Source organism: Manis javanica, chromosome 13 (assembly GCF_040802235.1).
Source record: "Manis javanica isolate MJ-LG chromosome 13, MJ_LKY, whole genome shotgun sequence".
NCBI lineage: Eukaryota > Metazoa > Chordata > Mammalia > Pholidota > Manidae > Manis > Manis javanica.
The window spans coordinates 81,207,967-81,231,427 of NC_133168.1; the positions used below are offsets into that span (position 1 = coordinate 81,207,967).

Genomic DNA, 23,461 nt, shown 5'->3' on the forward strand with positions numbered 1-23,461 from the left:
GCCAGTCCAGGAGGCGAAGGCAGGGCTGCCTGCAGCTGCTGGAACAGGCTGGAGTGTGGGGGCAACAGCCCCTCTGCAGCGTGCCAAGCGCCGCATCGTCTGGCCGAGATGGACAGCATGGTACCAGCGTGTCTGCCTACGCACCTGCCCTCCCAGCACTGGTCCCTCCACAGGCAGTCAAACAATGTCATGTTCCTCTCAGTTGCAGAGACAAGGAAACAGATTCAGTTCGATGCGATTGTTCAAGGCCAGGCAGTAAATTTTCTATCAAAAAACTCATCCACCGCTTGTTGGGATGGTCCTGCACTGCCCAAATCCCCGTCTCATCACAGCTGGTTGCCATGGAAACGACCTCAGGGTCACAGGGGTCTGCCTCTCCAAAGGGAAAGTGGTTCCCAAACCCAGGAGCCCCCTCAGCTGGGGTGGCGGCACCATGCCTCCCATAAAGGTCTGGTTAGGAGAGCCAGGCAGAGTGTCAGCATTTTCCTCCACCTAAAATGAAATGTCTCCAAGACATTTTTCTGGAAATGTGTTTTTCACGTGAAGGCAGCCCTAGAGATACTTACTGATCCTGCTCTCTCCCTTCACCCTCGTATGTTCTCAGGAACAGAGAGGACAAAGCCACCCACCTGCGCGAGGAGCACACGGCCCTCCTCACCGTGGGCTCAGCCCCCACGGACTGACACAGAGCAGGAGCTTCAGCGGCGGTCTACACCCGGTGTACCTCTACAGACTCCAAAGGGCTGGTTCCGCCGCCTTGTCTAATGGCCTGAATACTCTTTATGCAACAAGGAACTTGCTCTGAGGCCCCCGGAGCTGGGGAGCCCCGTCCCCAGCCAGAGGAGGCTGTCTCATCTGTAGTTCTGCTTGGCCCTACCTGCTTCTCACCTGCAGCCCTGGTGACAGTAAAAGGAGGGGCCGGTTCCCTCTTGGTCAGTGTATGTGAAATTGTGGGGTGGGGTGAACAGAGGCAATGGGCCAGGCCTCTGCTGAGCCCTGGAGGTCAGTCCCCCTCCCACCTGCATATCCCCTGGGCTGTCAGACCTTTCTGCAGTGAGGCAGGGGTACAGCCCACGGCTGACAGGAGGCCTGATGTCAATCACCCGTGGGGGCGTGGCCCTGGCCGCTGGTGTGCACCAGGTGGGGACGCAGGCATCAATGCTGGCTGCTGCAGACAAAGCAGACCTGCTGCCGCCTTGTGCAGGTCGCATTCTAGGAGACGGCAGGGGCAGGGGGCAGACCACAATAAAGTCACCATATTAAATGTATCATTAACAAGTGAGTGAAGGGCTCTGACAGTGAGAAATGTAGTTCTGTGGAAGCATCTAATCAAGAATCTAATAGAAATCTAATGGAGAGATCAGGGGACCAGGAAAGGCTGCCTGGGGAAGGGCTATTTAAGCCGAGCTCTGCGCAGAGAGCAGGGGTGGTACAGGAGAGGCCCTCTGGGACTTCACAGAAATGCCATTTTTCTTCAGCCTCCGAAGACCGTGTGAACACTCAGAGGTATGCACAGTGACTCCATCCCTCTGACACAGAAACATCTTCAGCAGGACTCGATGCGCCCTGCCTTCCCTAGTGACACCTCCCCAAAGCACAAAACCCTCCACTGGAGATAATTATAAATGCTTAGCAGTATGTCAGAAGGCAGCACTGACCTTCAAATACGTGTGGCTTTGACATAACATTTTACACCAGGTCCTGGATGTCCCAATGCAAACACACACAGGCAAGTGAAACACAGGTTCACACCTTACTAGGTGGGAACAGGTTAAGTTCTATTGTTGTTATATGGGTGCGATTCACAAAATTGGTTTCACATTCTCCTATATGGGTTTTACGCCCCATTGAAGGGCCCCCACCAGTAAGATGGCAAACTTCCGGCTTCTCTTCGGGGATCCTCAGTTCCCGCCGGCGCCACCTGAAGCCCAATCACCTCTCGCCCCCCTCCCAATCCCAGCACATAGCCAACAGCCACCAGCCCCGTAGAAGTGACACCTCAATCAATTCATGCCCCTTCCTATATAACCCAGCACCTTTCCCTAATAAAGCGGAATTCTCCGGTGAATTGCTGCTGTGTGTCGCTCCTTTCCTTTCACCCATAATTTGAGGAACACTGGCTAATGAACTGTAAGAGAAATCACTTATGTCTGCATTATACAGAATTGTCAGGGTTGAAGACACCCTAAGAGGCAGAGGCAGGAAATCTTAGAGCGGGGCTCTCAGAGGGAGCTTATGCCCTAGGCCAATCCCGGCAGGAAGGGAAGCAGCCCATGTGCAGCCCGGACCACGGAGGCTAGAGGGCAGAGAGAGATGTCGGAACAGTAGATACAGTGCCTCAACATACGGACTTTTCAAAAAATGACATTCATAGATCATCTTGCATTTCCACCACTGCTTTAAAATGTTCAGAAAGAGCATTAAAACCAAAAGCTTTGCATGAAAATCTAGTGGGAGCAGACTTAGCTAAGCAGAAACAGTGGATGGAAAATATCCCAAAGACATGACACTTTCCACTAGAACACAGGGACAAGTACGTCCCCAAAGGTGCCCGGAAGACAGAACCAGCATTTCAGGAGCGTGAGGAGACAGCGCACATCGCTCCAACGAGGCCTGTGAAAATGAGGTTATGGGAATTTCAATGAGAAGTTTTATTTCCAGAAGATAGGCTTCTCTGAAAAGGAGGAATTGTGTGATCTTGAGTGTTGAAACCTCTGATTCTGTAAGATCCAGATACTCACTGATGATTCTGTGCGGGAAGGACAAGCCAGTGGTCTGCGCTGACACAAGGCCAGCAGGAGGGTCCCCCCACCAGCCCAGCCAAGCCCTCAATGGCCTCCCTGGGGACGCCCAACCCTCTCTGGCTGCAGCCCTGTTTCCCCTACTGCTCCAGGCACAACCCTTCTCCCAGCTCGATGGGAAGGAACAACTTACGCGCTCGGCCACCCCTGGCTGCAGTACCACACATGCACCTTACATGCAGGGCACACAAGTGCCTCGGGGCCCACCTGCTGCTGAGGGCCTTGCCTGGGTCCACCCATGTCCACGCAAGGCCAGCAGAGAAGCAAACGAATTGACACTTCCACCCGGGCAGGGCTCCAGGCCCAGGACCAGGTGTGAGCTCGGCTTGCCTCCTGACAGTCTATGTGGAGCCAGAATAACACCCCACCTCCAGAGTCGTCAAAAAGCACATGACATACCACCAGCAAAAGTGATTCCTAGGCCACCGACTGCTGCACAAAATCAACTGGCCTTAACAGGCAGAACTGGCCAAACACAGAACACTATCTCCACCTTGGATGCAACACCCTACGCGTGTTGCTTGGGTCTCTGGGCACTGCTGAGCCCACCACACCACTCTGTGGCCTCCCCTCAGGGGTCCCACACCTCTGCACTGGACCCTGAGAAGTGAGTGGGAAGCACTAGAGGGGACCCTCGCCTTCACCCCAGGGTTCCTGTGAGTGCCGTGGGCGGGAACAGGCAGGCACACTGAGATCACACCCTATTTTTGCCCATAAGAAGTGTCCGCCCTGATCCTACATAGCCCGTAGGCAGAGAGAAGGCCATGTGTAAGTTGACCTACACCCCTACATCCTGACCTTCCATTCCCATCGGCTGCTCCTAGGAAAACACCTGTTAGAGGAGACACCTGACACCATTCTCTGCTCGCTTCAGGCAGAGGGACAGGTGAGACGGGACGCCGTCCAACGTGGAGCAGGGAGAGAAAGGGAAGGTCTGCTCAGAGGCATGGGTGTTCCTGAGGAAACAGGAATAGTCAGGAAGGAGCCCAGTTTGGAAAACATGTCCCTGTGAACTGCTAAGAGGAGATGAGTCGGCTTGTTGGCTGCGTCAGGATCAGGGGGGCCCCTCAGGTTCTCACCTGCAGCAGCATGGGGGCTGGGATACCCCCAGGAGTGTGGCTGGGCTCCCTGCTGCCCGCCACCCTCCTCTGCCCTTCCCTGCTGCCCCCCACAGCACCCCGAGGGCCTCCAGAAGCTTTGGATGCAGCCGCCGGCCCTCTGCTCCTAAGGGGACCAGCTGGCCCATGTGGACGGAATGGGAGCAGGTTTCTGCGTTGGGGCTGGAGCCCTCCCTCCGGGTGTCCTGCTGAGTCCCAGACTGTCCCCGTCACAGTCTCAGGGCTGGAGGACTCCCTTCCAGGGACATCTCCGAATTTGGTTCCAGCTAACACTTGCAGCCCTGGGGAGCATAACACAGCCGTTCTATTTCAGGCAAGCTCACTGTGAGGAAGTCCTTAATTCTGGAGAAGACGACATTCGCCGCCCTCTGGTTTCCCAAGCTGGACGGAAGGAACCAGTACCAATGCTGACCCTGAGTCAGCGCTCAGGTGCTGTGCAGCCTCTGTCCTTGAGCCCCCCGGCTGGGGAGGCATGCTGAGTCATGAGCACAGACGAGATGACTCTCTAACTCCAGGCAAGGTGCTCTGGGGGTGGAGGTTCACAAAAAGCCCCAGAGAAGGGGCATTTGGGCTGGGTCTTGAAGCATGAGCAGGAGCCTGCCGGGCAGGGGGGAGCTGGGCCCAGAATGCATCAGGAGAAGGGAACGATGTGTGAAGACAGGGAGACCAGTGGGGAGAAGGGCCCAGCCCCAGCCTCAGCCCTGGTGAGGGCTCCAGTGGTCCTCTCCACATATTGGGGACATAGAAGATGGTAGCGGGAGATGCTGATCAAATCTGCACTCTAGGAGTGTGATTCTGGCTCCTCGGAGGGGGATCCCCCAAAAAGAGGAGGCAGGCTGATGCCAGAGAACACCCACTGCCCCCGATGCCCCTCTTAAGAAGGCCTGCCTGCACCTGAGGGTGAGCCCCTTGTCCACAGAAAGACCTTTCTTCTCTGAGACGGCCCGGCCGCGGTGAACCCTGCGCCTGCGGAGGCCTGCACCACCTCTAGTGCATGTGGCCCATGTGGCCCTGCTGTCACCCCGGGATCTGGCCAACAAGGAGCCCCAGAGCACCCGGGGCCCCGTGGGGGGCCCTCTCCTTTACCTTCCTGCATTTCCATTCATATGCCCAAGAGCTCACTTGGGTCGTCGGCCCGTGTTCCCCTCTACAGTTTACCTGCGAACTCTCGCTAAGCCTCATCTCTCGGCCATCCCCGCTGAGCCAGCGCTTGCATATATCTCGCGTATTTAGGACAGACAGAAGCTCGCTGCCAGGCAGGGCTGTTCCCTCTCAGTGTGCCTCCCCCACACATCCCGTGGGCTGAGCTGCAAGGCCACCTCCTCCACGAGGCTGGCCCGGGGTCTCCAGCGGCAGTCTCTCCCTGGGACACTCCTCTTCCTTCTTGCACACGCTCAGCTCCATTCTGACCCTCTTTCCTACAAACCTATTGTCACAGGGCCTTGCAAGTATTTGCTGCCTTTCTGTCTAATTCATGAACTCAAAACTTGGCCGAGGACAGAGCTCAAGTCCATCCGCCTCTACCTGCTGCTGAAGCAGGACCCTGTGTCTGCCCCTGTCCCACAGGCATGGTGCCTGCTCCCGGCCCTCCCAGAACCACAGGGCGCAGTGCGCAGACTCCATGTCCTCTCGGTGCCGTCTATCTGCAGCTCTGGACGAGGAGACAAGTTCATTGGAAGCGATTTTCTGGGAGTTCTCAGAGTCCCTTCTCCTAGTTTAGGCTCTAATACCCTCTTATCCCGCCTGCTGTACTTTTTCACAAGCCTGGGCTGGCTGCCTCTGGAAACGGCCCCGACCTGAGGAGACAGTCAGAAACCTCCACGGGCCCCTGCGGGGAAGGGGGTCCTCAGGGTGGACTGTGAAGACCACGTGCTGCCCCTCCCACCTGCTGGTCCGCTCTGCTGACGCACGCCTGTCTGTGGTTCTGTGCTGGCCGCTCCGCATGCCGTTCCCCGGTCACACACACACACACCTCCGGCCAGCGTTTCCACGGGAACCGGGTCACACACACCTCCGGCCACTTTCCACAGGAAAGCGGCTTCGAGGGTCCTAATAAGCAATCCTCAAGTGATCTTTTGGAAAAGACACCTTTGTAATCTGAGAACTCCTTGCATTTAGATGACCTGTTTGATAAATGTTAATTTAAAATAATGCCACATTTTCAAACAATGTCATTTCTTCCCTAAAATGTTTGTTTTTACTAAACTTGGTATGTAAAGAAACAATGACGTAAAAATCTATGAAAATGAACCTTCAAAGGATTAATATCACAGAACAAATGGAAGCCTAAGCATCACTGTGCAGGTGCATTCCCCAGGGGCAGCCTTGGGGGTCCACCACTCCCGGACGCCCAAGGGCAGAGGCAGCGCCTCCGCCGGTGCCGGTCCCACGGGGCCAGCAGACCTGGGTGGCAGGAGATGCCTGGCTGTGCGGCGGCACCAAGGTGCACTGTGGGAAGGCCGGCTCACACAAACGGAAGCCAGCCTGCGAAAGACAGAGCAGCCTCTTCTGGGAATGCGGCCAAGAAGGGAAGCAGAAGGTATTTTAAATCAGAGGACAAAGCTCTCAGGTTTACTTTCACCTCCTGGTTGATCTCAGATGGGATGTAATTTTACCATGCTTAAGAGAAAAGAAGTCCTGATATTCTTCCTGGAGGCCACAATGCTGCACTGTGAAAGAGGAGGCCAGAAAACGCCTGGATTACAAACAAACATCTGCATTTAAATGGCAAAGGCATGTAAATAATGCTTTATTATTTGTCACCGGATTCCTGGTGTGACAGGAAATTCTGTTCCCCTGTGAGACTCTTGTCTCCCGAAATAAGGAATCCTCTGCACAATCCATTTTTAAGGATGAAAAAAAAAAATAGGAAATTCAAAGAAGTGATTACAAGCTATTTAAAATAACATAGGAGGGAAAAAAAAACAGATGTTAGCAGGTAAACACTCTTCATCTATTTAAATTATCTGTGCCATCAAATAACTAAAAAATAAAAAAATGCTCTGATTTGCATTATGAATCTACACCTCGCTTGAAGTTAAGGAATCTTCATATATTCTTCTCCTAATTCTAAATAGAAACTCTCCCTTTTTCCTCTGTCTGTGACAGTGTCTAACCATGACACATCCTGTCTGCTGTATGTGGGTTCTACCGATGGACCACTTCCTCCGAATCTTAGCAGAAGCACTGACGCGAACCTGCTCCCAGAGCCAAAGCTGACACGAGAGGGAGGAGAGAGAGAGCACGTCTGTGACTGTGGGACTGCCACCTGACACAGACCCCACGCACACCATGCAATGACCCTGTAAAACGGGGGTCATTGCGACTGTGCCCGTTCTACAGATGGGGAAACCGAGACTTAGAAGTCACACTACATGATGACAGAATGATGACTCGAACTCAGGTCTCCCTCTCCATAAGTCTGTATCCTTCCAGACCCACTTTTAAGAGGGTGAAAGGCGAGGGCAGCCCAGAGGAGCAGGCCGGCACACCTGTGCAGGTCCCACTTCCCCACATGCATCTTTTCCAGGGGCACAGCACAGGCACGGCCTCCCCCGGCCCTGCCCCCCAGTGCGATGGGGCTGAGCTGCAGCCATGTGCCCCTCTTTGAATGAGGACACCGTGAGCTGCTGGAGTCAGAGGAAGCAGGCGTGTTCTCTCCGTATGCGTGTGAGAACCTCTTCTCTAAAAGCCCTAATGTGCAGCCCGCAGCCCTTGGGTTCACAGCGATGGGGACTCACCACTCCAAAAGGGGCCCAGGCCATGGGACAGTTGGAATTGGTGGCACAGGCTTCCTCACACAACAACAAAAACTGCTTGCCTGTAGCTTCCACTCTGGAATCTCAAACAAAAAAATGGTCTTTGGCTTCTTCTGTATGGCAGCCTTTCAAAAATGCATGGGGACCACAATCCCATTTCCCCCGATTGAGCCCTTCTGTGAAAACATGCACTTATTTCACGTGTTCTTCACCGGATGCTGTCTCTGGCCCCCTCACCATTTGAGTCATCATCTGGACCTATGCGGATTCACAAGCATCTCTGAAAACCCTGTGCCCAGAACAGAACAAAATCCTTCAAGGCATGGCCCGGCAGCACGGACGACACTGGGTACCATCTGAATTGCTTTAGATGCTACATTTCTACTAAGAAAGCTCCAGATGATTCTATTTTAATAGCTCTGTCACACTTGCAGCTACTAACCTGATCTACATCCTCAGTTTTACTTTCTTACACATCTGAAAATGGGAAACACGACAGGTTTGTTTTTTAATGTCAGCTAGGGTGCAAGGGAATAGGCCCCCTCTGGAGGACAATTTGGCAAATAAGAGCAAAAAAAATCCTTAAACACGGGTATTGGCACTGACCCTGCGATTTCACTTTTAGGAAATTATTTCAAGGACATAATTAAGGACATACGAAGATTTACATCTAAGGATACCGGTTAGAAACCCTCCCTCTATACGTCCCTACAATGCAGGATAAATTCAAGGAGCCTATGGTAATGGAAACGTTGCTGTTATTGTAAGTGCTATGCAAGAGCCATTTATGGATGTGAAAAGGTGTTTATGATATAATAGCGTAGGAAGAAACAGGGGAAATGCAGTGATCTGTAAAAATGTCCATGCAGCAGCTGGTAGGGGCCGCCTGCAGCCTGTCCTGAGCTGTCCCAGGAGGAAGACGGAGGAGCGTGGTGTCCCCATGCCAGACTTGGTTGGGAAGCACCCTGAGCTGCTACTGCCCTTAGAGAGGGACACGTGTGGAGGCCTCCTAGCTAATCCCGAAATCCTCAGCGATATTACTCACCTAGTGGACCACTTAAGGTAGCATTTGTAAGAATTTATGGGAAGACTGAAAGTCCCAGGAGCTGATTTAGAAACTGTGCCCAGGGCTCAAGCCCTCCCCAGCCAGGGCCCAGCGCGCTCCAGTCACGTGGCGAATGCACCTGGATATGAGCCCAGAGTGGGTCTGGAGGAACGCACAGGAGAGGAGCTCTGGTTATTTTGGGGTGGCAGAATTATGTGTGAATAATTTTCTTATTTTTGCTAATCTGAATTTAACTTTTCTACCATAAACATACTGCTTGCTTTTATAAAGATGCTTCCCTAAGGATACTCAGAGCTGCTTATTTTCCCAATGATGACGTGGAGCTGACTGCTGGGCTCAGGCGTGGATCATGAGGGGCCCTGTGGAGTTAGCTGCCCTACAGCCGTCACACAGTGCTACCTGGACGACGCAGCTCACGGGGTTGGAAGGGCGGTTAGCCGTAGGAAGGGAAGATACTCTGACACGGGCTACAATCCGGACGCACCTGAGGACACTGCACTGGGCGAGACAAGCCCATCAGAGAAGGACAGATGCTATGTGATTCCGCTTACAGGAGCTCCCTGAAGTGGTCCGACTCGCAGAGACAGAGCAGAAAGGTGGCTGTCAGGGGCTAGGGGAGGGGGAAGTGGAGAATTAGTGTTTAATGGGGACCAAGTTTCTGTTTGGGAAGATGAAAAATTCTGGAGATGGATGGTGGCGATGAATGCACAGCAGTGTGGATGTGCTTAAGGCCCCTGAGCTTACCACTTAAAAGTCAGACAGACGGAGCCTGGCAGGCACTACCTGGGTGGGACCACTCGATGATGCCACCAGGTCGCTCACCTCCACTTCCAGACCTCCTTTATGCCTGGGTTTTGACTGAAGACCCAGGTGAAGAAATTATGGGTCTTTAAAGAAACACGGGATTTGGGCTGTTGGCACGTGAGCTGCTGGCCTTCCCATGGGCGGTTTTGGCCAGTGTGCTGCCCACGAGGCCCTTCTCAGCTGCGCCCCAGCTACGTGCAGAACTTGGCCTGTGCCCTTTACGCTTCACGAATTTACTGCTGAACGTGGGAGACCGAAGTTCCAGCAGAAAATCCAGGCCAGGACCCCAGCCTTCAGGCCTCCCTCTGACATGGCTACTTGGCTGGGGTACTTTATTGAAATTCAAGATTTCTCCCAAAAGTAGGGCGGGCTGGGACAGGAAACTGAGGTACAACGGTAATCTAGACTTTTGTGGCCATGGCTAAGGGCAGTGGTCTCCAAAGCGGGGCCACACAAGACAGTCTTCTGGGGTACAGAAAGAAAATAGTAGCACTTTCATTTATTTTTCTTAATCCTTTATATTATCTTATTTAAAATACACTTTGGAATGTATGAATAGATGAGTATGGTAATATGTATATAGCTTATGGATATGTTAACATATATGGGGGTGATGTATAATCAAAATACTTCTTGCTCACAGAGTATATGGTCAAAAAAGTCGGAGCCCATGGCTGGGGGCATCACTGAGATCTCTGCTTTGGCTCCTTCATCGTCAAAGGGTTTGTGGCCCAGCGGAAGGACACCGGGTTCCTATATTCAGCTCAGCACCACCTCCTCCCATCTGCCTAGGACTGCTAGATACCCAACACCTAGACCACAGGAAGCTGCGGGCGGATCCAGACAACCCACTTACACAGTGGGAAGTACTGTGACCAGGGGTTTCTCCTAGGCCACAGAAATCTGGCTGCACCCACCATTCTTGGGGAAAATATATTTCTTAACCATAACAAAACAACTTGTAAAGGTAAAACTCGTGTTTGCTGGTTTAATAGGAAAAAGGGTTTCAACAACAAACAAAAGACAAGTTCTGACAAAATAAAAGGACATAGTGCATTCATCAAAAGTTATTACTACGAGATAAGAAAATCAACTGTTAAGAATATGAAGGCCAGGGTCACTGCCACACTGAGTTGATTACAGAGTGTGACTCTCAGTGGTCACATCTAGTACACGCACTGAAGATGTTCTCATTCCCTTTGCATGCGTGTCTTAGAATCCACGGAAACACTTGTTCTTATTTTTTAATAAAGACAGCCCACCGGAAGTTTCTGATACACTGATCCACACAGAAGTATATCCTATTATTATGATAAAGAAATGCTTGTTAACTCGGTATTGTGTTCTGATGCTCCCCACTGTGTGGGTGATGCCATCTTATATAGAAGGGGGCTGCAGCCCGGATTGATGATGCTGCCAGGAGTTAGGGAGGAAGAGGGGGGGCAGACCTCACAGAACCCAGTATGACACTGTCATGTTTAGTACAGACAGGACAGGACAGTGGGGGGGCGCTGATGGAGGAGGCCTGACGTTTGTCCAGCCTCAGTAAGAAACAACAATATACAGACTCCCGGCACCACAAAAGCAAAATCTTCATGGACCAACTTCTGGGTTCTGGTCCAGCCTGGGAGGGGCGAGGAGGTCACCACACCAAGCTGGTAACAGGTGAAGGGCTGTACGAGGGGAATGCCAACAGTTCTCAGGTCCCTCCGAGAAGTGAGGCCCGAGGGCACACGGCTGTTCCGGACGTGGGAGAGACCCGCAGGGGAATGCAGGGAACCACCGCGGAGCGGCTTGGGGCCCCTGCGGGGACCTGGGCCCCGGAACGAGAGCGCAGCTGTGGGGCAGTGGTGCAGTTGGCTGAGGACAGGCCTGGGGGTGACGGTGCAGGGTGCACTGGGGGCCTGACCTCCGGGAGCTGCACCAGGTCCTCACAGGGAACGTGGGCGACAGGTGGGTGCCCTCGGGCCTGCAGCAGGGGTGGGGGGAGGCAGGAACCATTCGGATACACGCCAGGACCCCCTGTTTGGCAGAAGGCCTGCCCGCGGCCTCAGCGGTTTACCCGGGCAGGACCAACGACCAGGACCGAGCCTGCAACAAGGGCCGCCGTGGGCTACATGTGGGTAAGGGAACGCCTGACTCCGGCCCATCCCAGCCCCCCATGTGGGGGAAGGGAACCCCCGACTGCGGGCCCGTCCAAGGCTCCCATGTGGGGGAAGGGAACCCCCGACTCCGGCCTGTCCCAGCACCCCGTGTGGGGGAAGGGAACCCCAGACTCAGGCCCGTCCCAGGACCCCGTGTGGGGGAAGGGAACCCCCAACTCTGGCCCATCACAGCCCCCCACATGGGGGAAGGGAACACCCCAACTCCGGCCCATCCAAGGCCCCCATGTGGGGGAAGGGAACCCCCGACTCCGGCTTGTCCAAGGCCCCCATATGGGGGAAGGGAATCCCCGACTCCATCCCCGTCCCAGCCCCTCATAAGGGGGAACACTCGACTCCACCCATCCTGGCACCCTGTGAGGGGGACAGGAACCCCAACTCTTGCCCGTCCCAGCCCCCTCTGTCTATCCAGCCTGGCCCTCCTAAGTGGGAGAAAATGTGAGAAGCATTCGTGAGGTTCGTGGCCTGGGGCCCAGGCTCACTAACAGGTGAATGTCAATGCCATGTCTGCCCTCCACCCCATCTCACCACAGCTACTAAGGTCCCATTTACTGGAGTTCTTTTTACTCCGTACTTTAGGGGTCTGGCTTTTAAGAGAAAACCCCAAGGCACACTGAAATGCAAAAAACACCATTTGAAGAGACAAAGCAAGAACAAACACCAGACTGTGGCACGGACACTGAAATTGTCAGACCAGGAATCCAAACAACTGCGATTGGCACAGCATGTTAAGGGCTGTCGTGGGAAAGGCAGACAACACGGAAGAACGGACAGATAGGGAAGCAGAGCGATGGAAACTCTAAGACAGAACCCCAAAGAAGTGCCAGAGAGCAAAACAATGTGACAGAAGTGAGGAAGGGCTTTGGTGGGCTCATTCGTGGCCTAGACCCACCTGGGGAGAGGGTCTGGAGAACACAACAGAAACTTCTAACCGAAGAGCTGAACTAAAATTTCCAACTAAAAAACAAAAGCAAACAAACAAAAAGCAGAAATAAATGGAACAGAACATACAACAACCATTGAACAACTACAAAAGGTGTATGTGGGTAAAATTGTAATCTTTCCAGAATATCTCGCCTAGCTTTGGTACATCTGTATATCAATAGGCATTCAGAGACGGAGAGAAGTATGGCTTTAGTGCATTTGGTCATTCCTTGGGGTGGAGAGAAGTTCATCTCCGTATCAGTGGGTAATTACCTGCGCAAGGACGGCTTATCTGTATGTGAGAGGGGAGGGGAGGGCCGGTTTTGCTTCTGCTGGAGCAGGAGAGATGCCCTGGACTGCAGTTTGTGAGCAATAAACGGATTTTAAACTTTATTTGTCCCTTTGACTGATTTCAGTTTTAGAGGTATTTTGCCCCGGGATTTCTTCTCCCCAGACTTACAGTGTCACACACGTATAATGGGGGTGCCATAGAAGAAAGAAGGGAATAGAAGAAATGTTTGAAGCAATAATGACTGAGAACTTCCTCAAATTAATGCCAGACACTAAATCACAGATCTAGGAACCTCAGAGAACACCTTAGCAGGATACATACCAAAACAACAGACAAAACAAACAAAAAACCCACACCCTGGCATAGCATATTCAGACTATAAAAATTCACGATTTAAAAAAACACTACAAAGAAAATCTTGAAAAAAGAGGAGAAAAAATAGCTTTAGAGAAACAAAAAGAAACAGCAACTTCTCCCCAGAAACTATGCAAGCAAGAGAGTGGAATCAAGTATCAAACTGTTGAGAGAAAAAAATTGCCACCCGAGAATTCTGTACTGTGAAGTTAATCTTCAAAAGTGAAGGAGAAATACTTTCTCAGACAATAGGAAGTGAGTGAATCTGTTTGCAACAGACCTGCCTTGCAAGAAATGTTGAGAAGCTCTTTAGAGAGAAAGCAAATAATATAGGCCAGAAACTCAGATCTCCATAGAGAAAGTAAGAGGATCAGAAAAGGAATATGTGAAGGCAAAATAATGACTTCTATTCTTATTCTTAGTTGTTCTAACAGACAACAGTTTGTACAAAATAACAGCAACAGTGTATTCAATTATGTATGCTTATATATGTTTATGTATGTTTATGCAGATGAGAAATGAATGACAGCAATGATACAGGGGTGGGAGGGAGGAATTCATAATATTTTGTTTTAAGATACTTGCACTAACTGTAAAATAGGATAAGGCTATTTGAAATTAGACTTGGTTTAGATGCGAATGTATATTACAAAGTCTAGGGCAATCACTAAAAAGAGTAAAAGAAAGGGGAGAAAAATTGAATCATAGAAAATGCTAATGGGGTATGTGGTGGGGACTTGATAATAGGGGGAGTCTAGTGACCATAATATTGCTCATATAATTGTACATTAGTAATAGCAAAAAAAAGAAACTACAAAGGCAAAAAAAGAATGGAAGACAAAAATAAGAACATAGAAAAAGGGCAAGAAATAGGAAAGAGTAACAAATATGGTAGCCATAACACAACTGTACTAATAATCACTTTAAACATCAGTGGTCTAAATACACCAATTAAAGACAGAGATTGTCAGGGTGGATCAAAAAATAAGGTTCAACTAACTATATGTTTTCCACAAGAAATCCACTTTAAACATAAAAACACATATAGATTAAAAGAAAGCGATAACATTCTAATACTAATTAAAAACAGAAGGAGTAGTTACAGTAATTTCAGACAGAACAGACCTCAGACCAAAGAAAGTTATCAAGGATAAGGAAGGGCAATACATAACACATCAATTCTCCAAGATGACATAAATGATCCTTGGGGCGTATAAGCCTAAGAAGAGAGCAACAAAATATAAGAGGAAAACCTGATACACTTGCAAGGAGAAAGAGATGAAGCCACTATTAGAGTTGGAACTTGAACACTCCTTCAGAAATGGACAGATTCAGCAGGCAGAAAATCAGTGAAGACATAGTTGAACTCAACACCACCATCAATCAACTGGACAGAATTGATATCTTCAGATGACTTAATCCAAAAACAGCAGAATATACATTTTCAAGCTCACATGGACCATTCAGCAAAAGAGACAACATTCTGGACCATAAAACACACCTTAACAAATTTAAAAGAGCAAAAAAGCATACAATGTCTGCTCTCATATCACAATGGAACTAAACATCAGAACGATAGCTAGAACATCCCAAACTTGGGAGATTGAACAGGAGACTGCTAAAAACACATGGGTGAAAGAGCGAATCTCCTGAGAAATTAAAAAATATTTTGAATCCAATAAAATGAAAGTACGACTTAACAAAATTTGTGTAGTGTGGTGAAAGCAGGGCTTGGAGGGAAACGTACAGCGCTGAATGCAGTATGAGAAAAGAAGAAGATGTAAAATCAATCATCTAGGCTTCCACCATAGGCAACTAGAGAAAAAGAGCAGATTAAATCCAAAGTAAGCAGAAGAAATAATAAAAATTAGAGTAGAAATCTATGACACAGAAAAAAGAAAATCAATAGGATAAAAAAGCTGGTTCTTTGGGAGGATCAATAAAATCAATAAGCCTCTAGCTAGTCTAAGAAAAAAGAGAGATGACACAATTCTGAGTATTGGAGATGAAAGAGGGGACATCACTATAGATCCCACGGACATTTAGAGCAGAATAAAGGAACACTATGACCACTTCTATGACTGAAAATTTGATAACCTAGATGAATGGACCAATTTTTTGAAAGACACAATCCTCTAAAACTCAGACAAGAATAGACAATTTCAACAGGTCTGCATTTATTAAAGAAATTGCATCAGTAATTATTAACTTTTCAAACCAGAAAGCACCGATCCCAGACAGGGTCATTAGTGAATCTACCAAACACTTATAAAAAATTATACTAAAGCTCTACAATCTCTTCCAGAAGATCGAAGCAGAGGGAATACTTCCTAACTCATTCTAGAAGTAAGCATTACCCTAGTAACAAAAACAAAGACATTACAATAAAAGAAAACTACAAAGCAATACTTCTGATGAATATAGATGCAAAAATCTTCAACAAATTATTAGATTGAATCCAACAATGCGTGCAAACAATTATACACCATGACCAGGTAGGACTTATTCCACGTATGCAAGGCTGGTTCACATATGAAAATCAGTTGATGTAATCCATCATATTAAGATGCTAAAGAAGAAAAATCAGGTGATCATATTAATAGATGCAGAAGAAGCATTTGACAAAACCCAACACCCATTCCTGATAAAAACTGACAGCAAACTAGGAATAGAGGGGAAACATCTTCATACAGAACATCTACAAAAAACCTACAGTTAACATCATATTCAATGGTGAGAAACTAGAAGCTTTCCTATTAAGATCAGGTCCAAGGGAAGGATGGCCCTTCTCACCACTCTTTTTCAGCAGCATACTCGAAGTCCTAGCTAAGGCAATAAGACAATACAAAGGGAACAAAAGGTATAATATACACTGGGAAGGAAGAAATTTGCAGATGACATGAATGTCTATGTGGAAAATCTAAAAGAATTAACAAAAATCTCAGGAACTACTAAGTAATTTATATCAAGGTTACAGGATATAAGGTTTGTGTAAAAAAGCCAACTGCCTTCCTACATATAAACAAGGAACAAGTGGAATCTGAAGTTAAAAATATAATACCATTTACATTAGAACCCACCAAAATTAAATACTTTGGTATAAATCTAACAAAACAGGCACCAGATTTATATGAGCAAAACTACAAAGCTCTGATGAAAAAAAAATTTTTAAGGAATGAAATAAATGGAGATTATTTCATGTTACTGGGCAGCAAGACTCAATATTGTCAAGATATCCATTCTTACCAACTTGATCCATACATTCAAAACAATCCAAATCAAAACCCCATGAAGTTATTTTGTGGGTATCAGCAAACTGATTCTAAAGATGGTATGGACAGGCCAAGGACCCAGAAGAAACAACATCGTATGTAAGGGGAAGAATGTTAAAAGACTGACACTACCTGACTTCAAGACTTAATATAAAACTAAGGTACTCAGGGCAGTGTGGGACTGCGGAAGGAGCACACAAATAAATCAGTGGAGCAGCACAGAGAGCCCAGAAATAGACCAGTACAGACAGAGTTGACTGATCTTTGACAAAGGGACAAAGGCCATAAAATGAGGCAAGGAGTCTTTTCAACAAGTAGCACTGGAACAACTGGACATCCATATGCAAAAATTACTAATCTAGACACAGACCTTACGCTATTCTTGAAAATTAACTCAAAACAGATCACAGACCCAACTATAAAACTCCTACAAGATAACATAGAGAAAAATCCAGGAGTCTCTGGGAACAGTGATGAGTTTCTAGATACAACATCAAAGGCACGATCCATGAAAGAACTGGCAAAGCTAAACTTCATTAAAACTAGAATTCTCTGCTCTAGAAAAGATACTGTCAAGAGAATGAGAATGTAAGTCACAGACTGAGAGAAAATATTTGCAAATAATGTATCTGGTAAAGGGCTGTAATCCAAAATATACAAAGAACTCTTAAAATTCAACAATTCTAGAAAAACAAGCAACCCAATTAAAAAATGGGCAGAAAAGAGGTGGAGCCAAGATGGCGGCATGAGTAGGACAGTGGGAATCTGCTCCCAAAAACATATATATTTTTTAAAATACAACAAATACAACTATTCCTAAAAGAGAGACCAGAAGACACAGGACAACAGCCAGACCACATCCACACCTGCGAGAAACCAGCACCTCGTGAAGGGGGTAAGATACAAGCCCTGGCCCAGTGGGACCTGAGGCCCCTCACCCCAGCTCCCAGTGGGAGGAGAGGAGTCAGAGTGGGGAGGGAGAGGGAGCCCAGGACTGCTAAACACCCAGCCCCAGCCATCCACACCAGAGCGCAGACACACAGTGCGTGTGTGGGGTGCTGGATACTAGGGAAACAGGACAGTAGGACCTGTGAGTGGGTCCTGCAGCCGGCACCCCTGGGACAAAGAAAAGCGAGGGCTTTTTGAAAGTCTTAAAGGGACAGGGACCCCACAGCTGGACAGAAGCATCCGGGGACACTTAGCCCAGCAGCTGGGAATCCTGGGGAACTCCAGGCGCACTAACCCCCTGGGCAGCAGCTCTGAGACCCCTCATGGTGATAAACAGCCACCCCCCCGCCCTGTCTGTTCCCACTCCAGCATCCCGCCATAACAGAGCAGCAGCCTGAGACTGGCCATGCCCACAGCAAGGGAGCTTCCTCCATACCGGCTGGGCAAGATACAGAGACCCAGTCTACATGCAATTGCCCAACACAAGCCACTAGGGGTCACAGTTGTCCCAGTAAAGACAGGCCAGGAGCAAGTGGAAAGAGTCTTCGCTCTCCCAGCTGACAGACGAGTCAATAGCTCACCACTGCACCTATCAACATGAAAAGGCAAAAAAATTGGATCCAGTCAAGACTAACCCAGACATCTTCGACATCTTCGACATCTTCCCCTGAGAAGGAACCTAGAGAGATAGATTTAACCAATCTTCCTGAAAAAGAATTCAAAACAAAAGTCATAACCATGCTGATGGACTTGCAGAGAAATATGCAAGAACTAAGGACGGAGAATACAGAAATAAAACAATCTCTGGAAGGACTTCAAAGCAGAATGGATGAGATGCAAGAGACCATTAATGGACTAGAAATCAGAGAACAGGAACACAGAGAAGCTGATCCAGAGAGAGATATAAGGATCTCCAGGAATGAAAGAATGTTAAGAGAAATGTGTGACCAATTGAAACGGAACAATATTCGCATCATAGGAGTACCAGAAGAAGAAGAGAGAGAAAAAGGGATAGAAAGTGTCTTTGAAGAAATAATTCCTGAAAACTTCCCCAAACTAGGGGAGGAAATGGCCTCTCAGACCACAGAAGCACACAGAACTCCCATGACAAGGGACCCAAGGAGGGCAACACCAAGACACGTAATAATTAAAATGGCAAAGGTCAAAGACAAGGACAGAGTATTAAAGGCAGCCAGCCAGAGAGAAAAAAAAGGTCACCTACAAAGGAAAACCCATCAGGCTATCATCAGACTTCTCAACAGAAACCCTACAGGCCAGAAGAGAATGGCATGATATATTTAATGCAATGAAACAGAAGGGCCTTGAACCAAGGATACTGTATCCAGCACGATTATAATTTAAATATGAAGGATGGATTAAACAATCCCCAGACAAGCAAAAGTTGAGGGAATTTGCCTCCCACAAACCACCTTTACAGGGCATCTTACAGGGACTGCTCTAGATGGGAGCACTCCTAAAAAGAGCACAGAACAAAACACCCAACATATGAAGAATGGAGGAGGAGGATAAGAAGGGAGAGGAGACTCACCTCAAACCCAAAGACATGCACAGATTAAAAATCAAGGGATGGAAAAAGATATTTCATGCACACAACAGGGAGAAAAAAAGCAGGTGTGGCAATACTAGTATCAGACAAAATAGACTTCAAAACAAAGAAAGTAACGAGAGATAAAGAAGGACACTACAATGATAAAGGGCTCAGTCCAACAAGAGGATATAACCATTATAAACATATATGCACCCAATACAGGAGCACCAATATATGTGAAACAAATACTAACAGAATTAAAGGAGGAAATAGAATGCAATGCATTCATTTTGGGAGACTTCAACACTCCACTCACTCCAAAGGACAGATCCACCAGACAGAAAATAAGTAAGGACACAGAGGTACTGAACAACACACTAGAACAGATGGACCTAATAGATATCTATAGAACTCTACATCCAAAAGCAACAGGATGCACATTCTTCTCAAGTGCACATGGAACATTCTCCAGAATAGACGACTTACTAGACTACAAAAAGAGCCTCAGTAAATTCAAAAAGACTGAAATCCTATCAATTAACTTTTCAGACCACAAAAGCATAAAACTAGAAAAAAATTGTACAAAGAAAGCAAAAGGGCTCACAAACACATGGAGGCTTAACAACATGCTCCTAAATAATCAATGGATCAATGACCAAATTAAAATGGAGGTCCAGCAATATATGGAAATAAATGACAACAACAACACAAAGCCCCAACTTCTGTGGGATGCAGCAAAAGCAGTCTTAAGAGGAAAGTATATAGCAATTCAGGCATATTTAAAGAAGGAAGAACAATCCCAAATGAATAGTCTGGAAAAAGAAGAACAAATGAGGCCTAAGGTCAGCAGAAGGAGGGACATAATAAAGATCAGAGAAGAAATAAATAAAATTGAGAAGAATAAAACAATAGAAAAAAATCAATGAAACCAAGAGCTGGTTCTTTGAGAAAATAAACAAAATAGATAAGCCTTTAGCCAGACTTATTAAGAGAAAAAGAGAGTCAACACACATCAACAGAATCAGAAACGAGAAAGGAAACATCACAACGGACCCCACAGAAATACAAAGAATTATTAGAGAGTACTATGAAAACCTATATGCTAACAAGCTGGAAAACGTAGGAGAAATGGACAACTTCCTAGAAAAATACAACCTTTCAAGACTGACTCAGAAAGAAACAGAAAATCTAAACAGACTAATTACCAGCAATGAAATTGAAGTAGTAATAAAAAAACTATCCAAGAACAAAACCCCCGGGCGAGATGGATTTACCTTGGGATTTTATCAGACATACAGAGAAGACATTACACCCATTCTCCTTAAAGTTTTCCAAACAATACAAGAGGAGGGAATACTCCCAAACTCATTCTATGAAGCCAACATCACCCTAATACCAAAACCAGGCAAAGACCCCACCAAAAAAGAAAACTACAGACCAATATCCCTGATGAACGTAGATGCAAAGATACTCAACAAAATTTGGCAAAGCGAATTCAAAAATACATCAAGAGGATCATACACCACAACCAAGTGGGATTCATCCCAGGGATGCAAGGATGGTACAACATTTGAAAATCCATCAACATCATGCACCATATCAACAAAAAGAAAGACAAAAACCACATAATCATCTCTGTAGATGCTGAAAAAGCATTTGACAAAATTCAACATCCATTCATGATAAAAACTCTCAGCAAAATGGGTATAGAGGGCAAGTACCTCAACATAATAAAGGCCATATATGATAAACCCACAGCTAACATCACACTGAACAGTGAGAAGCTGAAAGCTTTTCCTCTGCGAGAGGGAACAAGACAGGGATGCCCACTATCTCCACTGTTATTCAACATAGTACTAGAGGTCCTAGCCATGGCAATTAGACAAAACAAAGAAATACAAGGAATCCAGACTGGTAAAGAAGAAGTTAAACTGTCAATATTTGCAGATGACATGATATTGTACATAAAAAACCCTAAAGACTTCACTCCAAAACTACTAGAAATAAAATCGGAATTCAGCAAACTTGCAGGATACAAAATAAACACACAGAAATCTGTGGCTTTCCGAGACACTAACAATGAACTAATAGAAAGAGAAATCAGGAAGAGAATTCCATTCACAATTGCATCAAAAAGAATAAAACACCTATGAATAAACCTAACCAAGGAAGTGAAAGACCTATACCCTGAAAACTTTAAGACACTCTTAAGAGAAATTAAAGAGGTCACTAACAAATGGAAACTCATCCCATGCACCTGGCTAGGAAGAATAAGACACTCTTAAGAGAATTAAAGAGGTCACTAACAAATAAAAACTCATCCCATGCACCTAGCTAGGAAGAATTAATATCATCAAAATGGCCATCCTGCTCAAAACAATATACAGATTCGATGCAATCCCTATCAAGTTACCAACAGCATTCTTCAATTAACTGGAACAAATAGTTCAAAAATTCATATGGAAACACCAAAGACCCCGAATAGCTAAAGCAATTCTGAGAAGGAAGAATAAATTGGGGGTGGGGGATCTCACTCCCCAACTTCAAGCTCTACTACAAAGCCACAGTAATCAAGACAATTTGGTACTGGCACAAGAACAGAGCCACAGACCAGTGGAACAGAATAGAGACTCCAGACATTAACCCAAACATATATGGCCAATTAATATATGATAAAGGAGCCATGGACATACACTGGGGAAATGACAGTCTCTTCAACAGATGGTGCTGGCAAAACTGGACAGCTACATGTAAGAGAATGAAACTGGATCACTGTCTAACCCCAAACACAAAAGTAAATTCGAAATGGATCAAGGACTTGAGCTAAGTCATGAAACCATAAAACTCTTAGAAAAAAACTTAGGCAAAAATCTCTTGGACATAAACATGAGTGATCTTCTTGAACATATCTCCCCGGGCAAGGAAAACAAAAGCAAAAATGAACAAGTGGGACTATATCAAGCTGAAAAGCTTCTGTACAGCAAAGGACACCATAAATAGAACAAAAAGGTATCCTACAGTGTGGGAGAATATATTCATAAATGACAGATCTGATAAAGGGTTGACATCCAAAATATATAAAGAGCTCACACACCTCAACAAACAAAGAGCAAATAATCCAATTAAAAAATGGGCAGAGGAGCTGAATAGACAGTTCTCTAAAGAAGAAATTCAGATGGCCAACAGACACATGAAAAGATGCTCCACATCGCTTGTCATCAGAGAAATGCAAATTAAAACCACAATGAGATATCACCTCACACCAGTAAGGATGGCTACCATCCAAAAGACAAACAACAACAAATGTTGGCGAGGTTGTGGAGAAAGGGGAACCCTCCTACACTGCTGGTGGGAATGTAAATTAGTTCAACCATTGTGGAAAGCAGTATGGAGGTTGCTCAGAATTGTCAAAATAGAAATACCATTTGACCCAGGAATTCCACTTCTAGGAATTTACCCTAAGAATGCAGCACTCCAGTTTGAGAAAGACAGATGCACCCCTATGTTTATCGCTGCACTATTTACAACAGCCAAGATATGGAAGCAACCTAAATGTCCATCAGTAGATGAATGGATAAAGAAGATGTGGTACATATACACAATGGAATATTACTCAGCCATAAGAAAAAAACAGATCCTACCATTCGCAACAACATGGATGGAGCTAGAGGGTATTATGCTCAGTGAAATAAGCCAGAGAAAGACAAGTACCAAATGATTTCACTCATATGTGAAGTATAAAAACAAAGGAAAACTGAAGGAACAAAACAGCAGCAGAAGCACAGAACCCAAGAATGGACTAACAGTTACCAAAGGGAAAGGGACTGGGGAGGATGGGTGGGAAGGGAGGGATAAGGGTGGGGAAGAAGAAAGGGGGCATTACGATTAGCATGTATAATATGGGGGGGCACAGGGAGGGCTGTGCAACACAGAGAAGACAAGTAGTGATTTTACAGCATCTTACTACGTTGATGGACAGTGACTGTGAAGGGGTATGTGGGGGGGACTTGGTGAAGGGGGGAGCCTAGTAAACATAACGTCCTTCATGTAATTGTAGATTAATGATACCAAAAAAAAAGGCCAGAAGACCTGAGCAAACATCTCCTGAAAGAAGAGAAACAGGTGCCAAATAAACATATGAAAAGATACTCCATATCATATGTCATTAGGGATTTGCTAATTAAAAAAAGAAGATACCACTCCCAACCCATCAGAGTTGCTGAAATCAAAAACACTGACGATACCAAATGCTGCTGAGGATGTGGAGCCAAGGGAACTCTCGTTCACTGTTGGTGCGGATGCGAAACAGCACAGCCACTTTGGAAGACAGTTTGTTTCTTAGAAAAATGAATACATTCCTACCATGTGATCCAGCAATCACGCTCCTTGGCATTTACCCAAATAAACAACAGC

The 23,461-nt window shown here is 46.8% G+C and overlaps 1 protein-coding gene across 2 annotated transcripts in view; it reads right to left on the minus strand.

Moving 5' to 3' along the window:
• Positions 1-23,461, minus strand: part of GALNT2 (polypeptide N-acetylgalactosaminyltransferase 2) — a 174,395-nt gene that overhangs the window by 64,175 nt on the left and 86,759 nt on the right. The gene's annotated exons all lie outside the window — the stretch shown is intronic.